The sequence below is a fragment of the Theropithecus gelada genome, chromosome 2 (genome assembly GCF_003255815.1).
Source record: "Theropithecus gelada isolate Dixy chromosome 2, Tgel_1.0, whole genome shotgun sequence".
Classification (NCBI taxonomy): Eukaryota; Metazoa; Chordata; class Mammalia; order Primates; family Cercopithecidae; genus Theropithecus; species Theropithecus gelada.
The window spans coordinates 65,988,747-66,000,359 of record NC_037669.1 but is presented as its reverse complement, the minus strand read 5'-3'; the positions used below and the strand labels follow the sequence as shown (position 1 = coordinate 66,000,359).

The following is an 11,613-nucleotide window of genomic DNA, read 5'->3' as shown; positions in this document are numbered from 1 at the left end:
GTAAGTAGGTACTGTTTTTATCTCTATTTATAGCTGGGACACTCACCCAAGAAGTTTGGTACTTGGCCAGGCACGGTGGTTCATATCTGTAATCCCAGCAATTTGGGCAGCCAAGGTAGGAGGATTGCTTGAGCTCAGGAGTTCGAGACCAGCCTGGGCAACATAGCAAGACCTCATCACTACTAACAACAACAACAACAACAACAACAACAAATAGCTGGGCATGGTGGTGCATGTCTGTAATCTTAGCTACTCAGGAGCCTGAGGAAGGAGCATCTTTGAGTGCAGGAAATGCTGGTTGCTGTGAGCTATGATTGCACCACTGCACTCCAGCCTGGGTGACAGAGCAAGACCTTGTCTAGAAAAAAAAAAAAAAAGAAAAAGAAATTAGGTTCCTAAGTCCATATCTTTCTCACTATAATGCATTGCCTTCTCTTACACTGTGTGAAGTTCAGACCAGACCTTTCATGCTTAAAAATAAATGAACACATAAATCTTTATTGACTACATTCTATTTGAATATTAAATTAAAATTAATAAAAGAAAAACCCCTCTACCACCCTTCCACTCTGTGTTTCAGTTAGAGACTCCATGTTTCCTGAATCACACCTAGTGAGCATCTTTGACTTCGTACACCACAAGAAGTAAACTTAAATTTTGCTACACTGCATCTCTCTCATACTTGGGGCAGAGAAGGAAAGACCCTGGACCCCTGCAATGGAGTAGACAACATTTCTACTCTAAAAACCAAACTTTTCACTTGGAACAACTTCCCTTTCATTAGACTCAGTTTTTCCTCTCCTTGAAATCGCTGGGTAGAAATTGTCAGCCTTTGTGTTAAATCTCTTTTAATATTTAATAACTATATGTGTTTATTTTATTTATTTATTTATTTATTTTTGCGATGTTGTTTTGCTCTTGTTGTCCAGGCTGGAGTGCAATGGCGTAATCTCGGCTCACCGCAACCTCTGCCTCCCAGGTTCAAGTGATTCTCCTGCCTCGCCTCCTGAATAGCTGGGATTAGAGGCATGCGCCACCACACTGCACTAATTTTGTATTTTTAGTACAGACGGGGGTTTCTCCATGTTGGTCAGGCTGGTCTCGAACTCCCAACCTCAGGTGATCCGCCCACCTTGGCCTCCTGGGATTACAGGTGTGAACCACTGCACCTGGCCTATTTTATATTTTAACTATATCTTTGTTCACATGTGTAATCCTAATTCTTTTCCCTGCTGCATGTTCAGTGCCAAAGTATCCAGTTCAAAAAAAAAAAGTTTTTTCTGGGGATATCTCAGTCAGTATTCAGGTAATAGCATCAAATCCCTAAGCATCCTTTTGTTATTCCAGACTGGTTCAAGTAAAAATGTCTCTCTATAGAGTTATTTTCCCTGGTCTGTTGAATGCTTACATAATGTCATCACTCTCAGAGCTATGAGCATTCTAAGGCATGGTGGCAACTCCTTGCTGCCACATGGTTAACACGGTTGCTATATTGCTTTGCCATTGACTGACTGTAATTGAAAGTCTTCATCCTAAGTCATCCTTTGATGTCTTATTGATAATTTGAAGGCTATTTTATTGGTGTCATAAATCCCACATTTTAAGAATCCTTTAGGTGATAACAGAATTGATAATCACAAATTAAGAGAGTCCCATTTTATGAAGAGGCGGCATTTTAAAGTTCTTGCACAATTCAAAACTCACAAAATCCAAGTCAAGCTCTAACAAATGCTGGCTGTTTTTTTGTGCATTCCAGCTTACATGGAAATCGCTTCAACATAGTCAGTGGGTCACTTGGTGGTCATTCAACATGCATACCCTGCAATTCTGAGGAACTGAAAAAATTCAGATCCACATTACTCCATTTTAAAAAATACAGTTAGACATTATTAATATTTCCATCTTGAATGCTTTCAATTGTCATAGCCCAAATTAAAATAAAACCATACTGTATTTTATTCTTCCACCTAAGTTTATGGAGATAGGTAAGTCTATATAACATTGAATTTAATTTTTGTTGTACTTGTCCCTATTGAGAAGGCCGTGGTGTGGGACGATACCTGTACCTAGCATTGTCTGGAAAATAGGTGAGGCTAAACAAACATTTTTTGAAAAATAGATGCATAAATATATAAACGCTTGTCCCACTGAACTTATTTTCTTAACATATGATCTTGCTAGCTGTAGAATTAATTTTTTATTTCATCCCTTTAAAACCTTTTATAGGCTTTTCTATTCATTTATTTCGCATTTGCAATGTCTCACTGAGAATATGCTACTGACATATCTAGTACTACTGATTCCAAATGGAATGAGAATGAGTTGGCTGATGTAGGTGCCAACAAAACCTAATTCTGTCTAAGACTGCATAGATAAAACTACAATTTCCAGAACAAACGGAGATAGTCTTGCTCAAGTTTTGCACCACACAGGCTGTGTCTGACAGGCAGGACTCAACAACCACTGACACACATCAAAAACCACATGCCAGGCACTGTGCTTAGTGTGCTAAACACAGCATCTGCTTTAACCCCCAGCAGCCCCCGTGGAATACCTTTTATTAGTATTATCCATTTTACATATGAAGACACACACATTTAAAGAAGTTTATCCCAGGTTCACAGCTAATAAGTCACCAAGCTCAGACTCAAACCTTAGGTTATTCTGACTCCCTATCTGTGTCCTTAATCACGGTGCTCTATTGCTTTATGAGATGGAGCTTCACAAGGAAATTATTACCATGAGAAGCAAATCAAAAGTGTCATTTTTTTTTTGAGGAATCAAAATTACTGTGCTAAGTTTGTATGGATGATTAAAAACACCAAAAGACAGAATAACTATTTTCATCTCTCTGAAGGGTTATCACGCAGTAAAAATTAGTTTAGATTTTTTCATACATCAGCAGTAAGAATGAAAGTTTTAGGGTGAGCGATTAAATCTCAATATAAGAGAAGAACTAGTTATATCTATTTCAAATAGATTACTGGATGCTTTAGAAGGAAATAAAGGCTTCTAGTCATCATGGAGGAATGATAATTGCTCACAAAGATGATAAAAACAGATTTTTAGATAAGCTGAACTAAATGGCCTTAATGTTCCTTTAAAACTAAATATTTTATGATGCTATGATAAACAGAAACTAATAAAAGGGGAAGGAGAAGAAAGAGGGAAGAAACACTTATGGACCACCTAGTTATAAATACTCTGCTCCATCTCACTTAACACTCACCATGAGGTCGATGTTGTCCAAGAGACAACATCGTCATCCCCATCTTTCAGGAAGGAACTGAAATAATATTCCCATATCATAGACATAAAAACTGAGACTTAGAGTATATTAATAACATGCCTAAGACTGCACAGCTGTGTAATAACAAAGCCAGAATTGAACTTCTGATATTCTTGACTCTAAGCAAAGGTCCTAAACAGAGGGAAACATTTTGGGTATGGAACTACTGGAAGAGATACAGAAAGACCAAGTGTAAATTCAAAGAAATAAATAGGAGAGAACATGGAGAAATCCTGGGCTGAGGAGGTACCATCTGCGGAGTATACCCTTGGGGAATAGTTGGCAGGGTATGGAAGTAGGGGAACAGGAATAACAGATAAAGGTATTAACACAGTATGGCCCTCCCAGGATAGCCTCAAATTTGTTCTAAGAACTTAATGTTATTGCTTCAAATATTTTAGACTGAACATAGGGAAATTAAGTGTCTTAAAAGAGATTGAAGCTGAGGTGGGGGGGGGGGGTCATTGGGGAAAATTTTATATATTTCCAATCTACTAAATTTGCTAGCCACTGGTCAGAAGCAATATAATGAGCAGAGTTCAAATAATTAGCTATTGGCTGACTTCCTATGAGCACTTTGAAAGCTTAATGGGCATTTCTATGCATTTATTTCTCCGATGATTGTGTTGTAGATGCTGAATATGCATCACTGGATAGATAGACTCCCTGGCTCCACGGAGTTTGCATTTGAGAGAGTGGAGAATGATGAAAATAATACATAAATACATTCTGAAGCATACTGAGAAAAGTGGTATGCAAGAATGAAGTAGAGCACGGCAAATGTGTTGGGAAGCAGGGAGGGAGCATAGCCACTTTAAATCTATCTGTTGAGAAGGAGGCATTTGAGCAAAGCCTCGAAGCAGTGGAGAAAAAAGCCCCGCACATTATTTCTAGGCAAAGTGTTCTAGAGGGAGGGAAGAGCTAAGGTAAAGGTCACAGGAAGGAAATGTAGATGCCTGTACTAAGAAGAGTGAGGTGTGGAAGCCGGGAAAAAGAGATAAGGTCAGAAAGCAATCATGTGGGATCTTGAGGATAACCATAAAGCCATTAGCTTCTACTCTGCATATGGTGGAGAACTACTAGAAAATTTTGAGTATAGGAGTGATATAACTTAATTTACATTTTATGGTTATAAATTAGATACCAAAATGCCCTACTGTGTTCATAAGAAATGGGTCATTTACTACAGGTGCCACAAAGCAACAAGAAAAATGATTCGTAGTGCACATCATGTTGAAGAAATGAACTGATAAAATTAAATACCTAGGAATTAACCAAAGAAGTATATGAGCTCTATAATAAAAACTATAAAACACTTTGATGAAAGAAATTGAAGAGGATGCCAAAATGTAAAGATGTTCGATGTTCACACATTAGAAAGATCAATATTGTTAAAATCTCCATATACCCAAAGCAATCTAAAGATTCAATGCAATCCCTATCAATAATATTTTTCAAAAAAATAGATAGAACCCATCCTAAAATTTATATAGAACCACAAAAGACGCAGAATAGCTAAAGCTGTCTTAAATAAAAAGAACAAAACTAGTAGAATCACATTATTTGACTTCAAATTATACTAAAGAGCTATAGTACTCAAAACAGCAAGGTACTGGCATGAAAACAGACACATAGACCAACGGAACAGAGTACAGACACAGGAACAAACCTGCACACATACAGTGAACTGATTTTCAACAAAGGTGCCAAGAACATACACTGGGGAAAAGACATTCTCTTCAATTAATGTTGCTGGGGAAACTGGACAACCACATGCAGAAGAATAAAACTAGACTCCTATCTCTTGCCATATACAAAAGTCAAATCAAAATGATTAAAGACTTAAATGTAAGACCTTGTATTAGTTAGTTTTCATGTCACTGATAAAGACATACCTGAGACTAGGCAATTTACAAAAGAAAGAGGCTTAAGTGGACTCACAGTTCTATGTGGATTGGTAGACCTCACAATCATAGTGGAATATAAGGAGAAGCCAGTCACATCTTACGTGGATGGTGGCAGGCAAAAAAAAAAAAAAAAAAAAAAAAAAGCTTGTGTAGGACAACTCCCATTTTTAAAACCATCAGATCTCATGAGACCCATTCACTATCAGGAGAACAGCATGGGAAAGAACTGCCGCCACAATTCAATCATCTCCCATTGGGTCTCTTCCACAACACTTCGGAATTATGGGAGTTACAAGATGAGATGTGGGTGGGGACACAGTCAAACCACATCTTTCCACTCCTGGCCCCTCCCAAATCTTGTATCTTCACATTTCAAAACGAATCATGCCTTCCCAACAGTCCCCCAAAGTCTCAACTCATGTCAGCATTAACTCAAAAGTCCACAGTCCAAAGTCTCATCTGAGAAAAGTCAAATCCCTTCCACTATGAGCCTGTAAAATCAAATGCAAGTTAGTTACTTCCTAGATACAATGGGGATACAGGCATTGGGTAAATTCAGCTATTCCAAATGGGAGAAATTGGCCAAAACCAAGGGGCTACAGGTACCATGCATGTCTGAAATCCAATAGGGAAATCAAATCTTAAAGCTCCACAATGATCACCTTTTACTCCATGTCTCATATCCAGGTCGTGCTGATGCAAGTGGTAGGTTCCCATAGTCTTGGGCAGCTCTGCCCCTGTGGCTTTGCAGGGTACAGCCTCCCTCCCAGCTGCCTTCATGGGCTGGCCTTGAGTGTGTGCAGCTTTTTCCAGGGCAGGGTGCAAGCTGTCAGTGGATCTACCATTCTGGGATCTGGAGGATTGTGGCCCTCTTCTCACAGCTCCACTAGGCAGTGCCCCAGTACGAACTCTGTGTGGGAGGTCCCACCCCACATTTCCCTCTGCACTGCCCTAACAGAGGTTCTCCATGAGGACCCTGCCCCTACAGCAAACATCTGCCTGGGCATCAGGGTGTTTCCCCACATCTTCTGAAATCTAGGCAGAGGTTCCCAAACCTCAATTCTTGACTTCTGTGAACTGGCAGGCTCAGTACCACATGGAAGCTGCCAAGGCTTGAGACTTGCACCTTCTGAAGCCATAGTCTGAGATCTATCTTGGCCCCTTTCAGCCCTGGCTGAGCAGTTCGGACACTGGGCACCAAGTCCTTAGGCTTCACACAGCTTGAGGACCCTGGGCCCAGCCCACTAAACTACTTTTTCCTACTAGGCCTCTGGGCTTGTGATGGGAGGGGCTGCAGTGAAGGCCTCTGACACGCCCTGGAGACATTTTCCCCATTGTCTTGGGAATTGACATTGGATCTTTGTGTTACTTATGCAAACTTTTGCAGTTGGCTTGGCTTTCTCAGAAAATAGGATTTTCTTTTCTATGGTGTCGTCAGGCTGCAAATTTTCCAAACTTTTATGCTCTGCTTCCCTTATAAAACTGCCTTTAACAGCACCTAAGTCACATCTTGAATGCTTTGCTGCTTACAAATTTCTTCTGCCAGATACCTTAAATCATCCCTCTCAAGTTCAAAGTTCCACAAATCTCTAAGGTAGGGGCAAAATGCTGCCAGTCTCTTTGCTAAAACATAACAAGGGTCACCTTTGCTCCAGTTCCCAACAAGTTCTTCATCTCCATCTGAGACCACCTCAGCCTGGACCTTATTGTTCATATCACTGTCAGCATTTTAGTCAAAGCCATTCAAGTCTCTAGGAAGTTCCAAACTTTCCCACATTTTCTTGTCTTCTTCTGAGCCCTCCAGACTGTTCTAATCTCTGCTTGTTACCCAGTTCCAAAGTCGCTTCCACGTTTTCGCTATCTTTTCAGCACTCCCAGTACCAATACACTCCCAGTACCAATTTACTGTATTAGTTCATTTTCACGCTGCTGATAAAGACATGACCGAGAGGCAGTTTACGAAAGAAAAAAGGCTCAATTGGACTCACAGTTCCACATTGCTGGAGAGGCCTCACAATCATGGCGGAATGCAAGGAGGAGCAAGTCACATCTTACGTGAATGGCGACAGGCAAAAAAAAGAGCTTGTGCAGGAAAATTCCTGCTTTTAAAACCATCAGTTAGCATGAGACCCATTCACTATCAGGAGAACAGCATGGGAAAGACCTGCCCCCATAACTCAATCATCTCCCACCAGGTACCTCCCAAAACACATGGGAATTAAGACAGCTACAAGATGAGACTTGGATGGGAACACAGAGCCAAACCATATCAGACCTCAAACTGTGAAACTACTACCTGAAAACATTGGGGAAACTCTCCATGACATTGGTTGGGGCAAAATTTTCTTGAGTAATACCCCATAAACACAGGCCACCAAAGCAAAAATGGACAAATGGGGTCACATCAAGTTAAAAAGCTTCTGCACAGCAAAGGAAACAATAAACAAAGTGAAGAGAAAGCTCTCAGAATTGGAGAAAATATTTGCCAATCATCCCAGTGACAAGGGATTAATAACCAGAATATATAAGGAGCTCAAACAACTCTATAGGAAAAAAATCTAAAAATCCAATTTAAAAACGGCAAAGCAATTTGAATAGACGTTTCTCAAAAGACATACAAATGGCAAACAGTCATGTGAAAAGGTGCCCAGCATCTTGATCCTTACAGAAATGCAAACTGAAACTACAATGAGATATCACCTCACCACAGTTAAAATAGCTTATATCAACAAGACAGGCAATAACTAATGCTGGCAAGGATGTGGAGAAAAGGGAACCCTTGTATGCTGTTGGTGAGAATGTAAATTGGTACAACTACTATGTAGAGCATTTTAGAGGTTCCTCAAAAAAAACTAAAAATTGAGCTACCATTTGATCCCACAAGCCCACTGCTGGGTATATACCCAAAAGAAACGCAATCAGTATATCGAAACAATATCTGAGCTCCTACATTTGTTGCAGCACTGTTCACAATAGCCAAGATTTGGAAGCAACCTAAATGTCCATCAACAGATGAACCGAGAAAGAAAATGTGATACATATACCCAATGGTGTACTATTCAGCCATAAAAAAAGAATGAGACCCTGTCATTTGCAACAATATGGATGGAACTGGAGGTCACTATGTTAGGTGAAATAAGCCAGGCACAGAAAGACAAACATCACATGTTCTCACTTATTTGTGGGATCTAAAAATCAAAACAATTGAACTCATTGATATAGAAAATAGAAGGATGGTTACCAGAGCCTAGGAAGGGTAGTAAGGAGGCGCAGGGGGTATTTGGGTACAAAAAACAATAGTTAGAAAGAATAAGACCTAGTATTTGATACCACAGCTGGGTGATGATAGTCAATAAAAATTGTAAATTTTAAAATAAATGAAAAATTGTAACAGAAGTGCTTGTAATACAAAGGATAAATGCTTGAATGGATGGATACCTCATTTTCCATGATGTGATTATCACGCATTGCACGCTTCTATCAAAACATTTCATGTACTCCATAAGTATATACACTTACTATATATCCATAAAAATTAAAGACAAAACATTTTTTAAATGCACTGAAATTTCCTCCAGATATCTAATCTCCACCTGCCCTAAACAAATTATTCTCTCCGTTAGTAACGCCATCTCTCTTCCCCCTTCCTGATACAGCTGCCAAAAATCTTTTCTGCTGTTCTCAGCTCCTGTGCTCAACTCATATACCACACTTGGCCAAATAAGTGCATTTCATTTAACTCTAAGAGCAAACTGTAATTTTTTTCCTTAAGTGTGTCCTTAAAAGATCTCACTCCCTACTCTATCCAAACTTAACAAAAACATTCACCCCCAAAAAACCACTTCCTTGGGGATGATATTGCTGCTAAGAAAATAATATTTCCCCATGTTGTTATGTTTATGTTGTCTACTATTTAAGTAGACCAAACCGAATTTGATTAGGGTTTTTGAGACGTAGGGATTGGGATCTTTGTTGAAGTTAGCACCTTAGCTCATGGGCTATAATAAGGTGTGGGTACTAATATATCACAAACTATAATATATTTGCAACTACATCTTATTTCAGAAAAGGATGTTGTTTTTGGAAGCGGTGAGTCAGTAGAACACTGAATATAAGGCAAAAGAAAGGAGATTTCATCTCCACTTTCAAACAGAAGTTCATAACATTCCTGAATTATCCACTAAGAGAGCTGCCAATCTGGAATCAATTAAGTGCCTTCCATTGGGGTGCAACTGGAGGGAGTAAGATCTTCAAAACTGTATTTTAATTAGTAAAGTAGAGAAACTGGCTGCAGGAAGGTGGCTGGCTTGGCTAGTAGGCCAGGAGAAAAGGAGTAGGGCAAGGCGTGGGTGAAGGTATAAAAGTCAAGCTTTGCCATTTTGCCAAGCACCCCTTTGAACAGAGCCAGAGGGTGTGAAATCAGAAAGCTTGGTAGCACCCCAGTTCTCCTTTCCTGCACCCTTTGCAAAGGTAGTACCATCAGCAGGAATAGCAACTCTCAACAAGTCTTCATTATAATAGAATGTCCTCTACAGGTCAAGTTCAATTACCACAAACCTCCTCATCACAAGTGATTTCCAGTCTTAAGACAGGCAGTGGTTGGACACTAGAAAATTCTCTTATACGCATTTACTCCAAAAAAGCAACCAATGCCTTAGATCCCTGCTACTACAAATGTGGTACCCACACCAGCAACCACAGAGTTAGAAATGCAGAATCTTGGACTGCATTCTAGGCCCACTGAATCAGAAACTGAGTTTAACAACACCCCCAGGTGATTTATATGAGCATTAAAATGGTAGCATTGACTTAAAGCAATTATGCTCAAACTTTGCACATTAGAATCACCTGGAGAGATTTTTAAACACCTCCCTAATGCAGGCAGTACTCCATATAATGTATCTCAATTATCAGTATTTTTAAAACCAAACTGGTTCCAATATGCAGCCAATGTTGAGGAACCATGACTTAAAGATAATAATAACAATATTTGTATTCGAATGAAAACTTTCCCCAAACTTTGCATTCCTAATTGCCACTTGGGTTTTCCTGAAAACTTAGATATTAAAAATTTCAATGTACGGTTCTGGGCGGGGTCTGGGGAGCGCAGCAGCCGTGGCGAGCCACCCTGTCCTCACTAATGGCACCGAGATGCCCATCCTGGGGCTGGGCACCTGGAAGTCCCCTCTGAGCTAGGTAACCAAGGCTGTGAAGGTGGCGATCGATGTCAGGTACCCCCACATCGACTGCACCTACATGTACCAGAATGAGAATGAGGTGGGGGTGGCCATTCAGGAGCAGCTTAGGGAGCAGGTGGTGAAGCCAGAGGCTTATCAGCAAGCTGGGGTGCACGTACCATAAGAAGGTCCTGGTGAAAGGATCCTGCCAGAAGATGCTCAGCAACCTGAAGCTGGACTACCTGGACCTCCACCTTATTCACTGGCTGACCGACTTTAAGCCTGGAAAGGAATTTTTCCCATTGGACGAGTCGGACAACATCGTTCCCAATGACACCAACATTGTGAACACATGGGCAGCCATGGAAGCGCTTGTGGATGAAGGGCTGGTGATAGCTATTAGCATCTCCGACTGTAATCATCTCCAGGTGGAGAGGATCTTAAAGAAACCTGGCTTAAGGTATAAACCAGCGGTTAACCAGATTGAGTGCCACCCGTACCTCACTCCCGTACTGCCAGTCCAAGGGCATCTTGGTGACCACCTATAGCCCCCCTGGCTCTCCTGACAGACCCTGGGCCAAGCCTGAGGCCCCTTCCATCCTGGAGGATCCCAGGATCAAAGTGATCTCAGCCAAGCACAATAAAACCACAGCCCAGATTCTGATCCAGTTCCCCCATGCAGAGGAACTTGGAGGTGATTCCCAAGTCTGTGACACCAAAATGCATTGCTGAGAACTTTAAGGTCTTTGACTTTGAACTGAGCAGCCAGGATATGACCACCTTGCTCAGCTACAACAGGAACTGGAGGGTCTGTGCCTTGGCGAGCTATGCCTCCCACAAGGACTACCCTTTCCATGAAGTTTTCAAGCTGTGGATGCCTGCTCATCCCTAAGTGACCTATACCTGTGTTTCCTATCTCATTTTTTTCTTGCAAATGTAGTATGGCCTGGCCTGTGTCACTCAGCAGTGGGAGAGCAGCCTGTAGAGTGGCCAGCAAGGACTTATCTAGGTTGATGTTGGATCTGAAGAGCAGTGTCAGTAGAGTAGAAGTCTCTTTCAGTTTGCTTTGTTCTGTTTGCCCCGGTGGGGAAAGTATAACCTGAATACCCTTTTCTGACCAAAGGGAAGCAAAATATACCAGGTCAAAATAGTGCCACTAAGAGTTGAGTTTTTTGTTTTTGTTTGTTTGTTTGTTTGTTTCTTGAAATGGAGTCTCACTCTGTTGCCCAGGCTGGAGTAC

General features: G+C 40.8%; 1 pseudogene; it reads left to right on the top strand.

The window, feature by feature from the left end:
• The first annotated feature begins 10,272 nt into the window (after window positions 1-10,272).
• Window positions 10,273-11,265, top strand: LOC112619317 (annotated as a pseudogene).
• The last annotated feature ends 348 nt before the right edge of the window (window positions 11,266-11,613 follow it).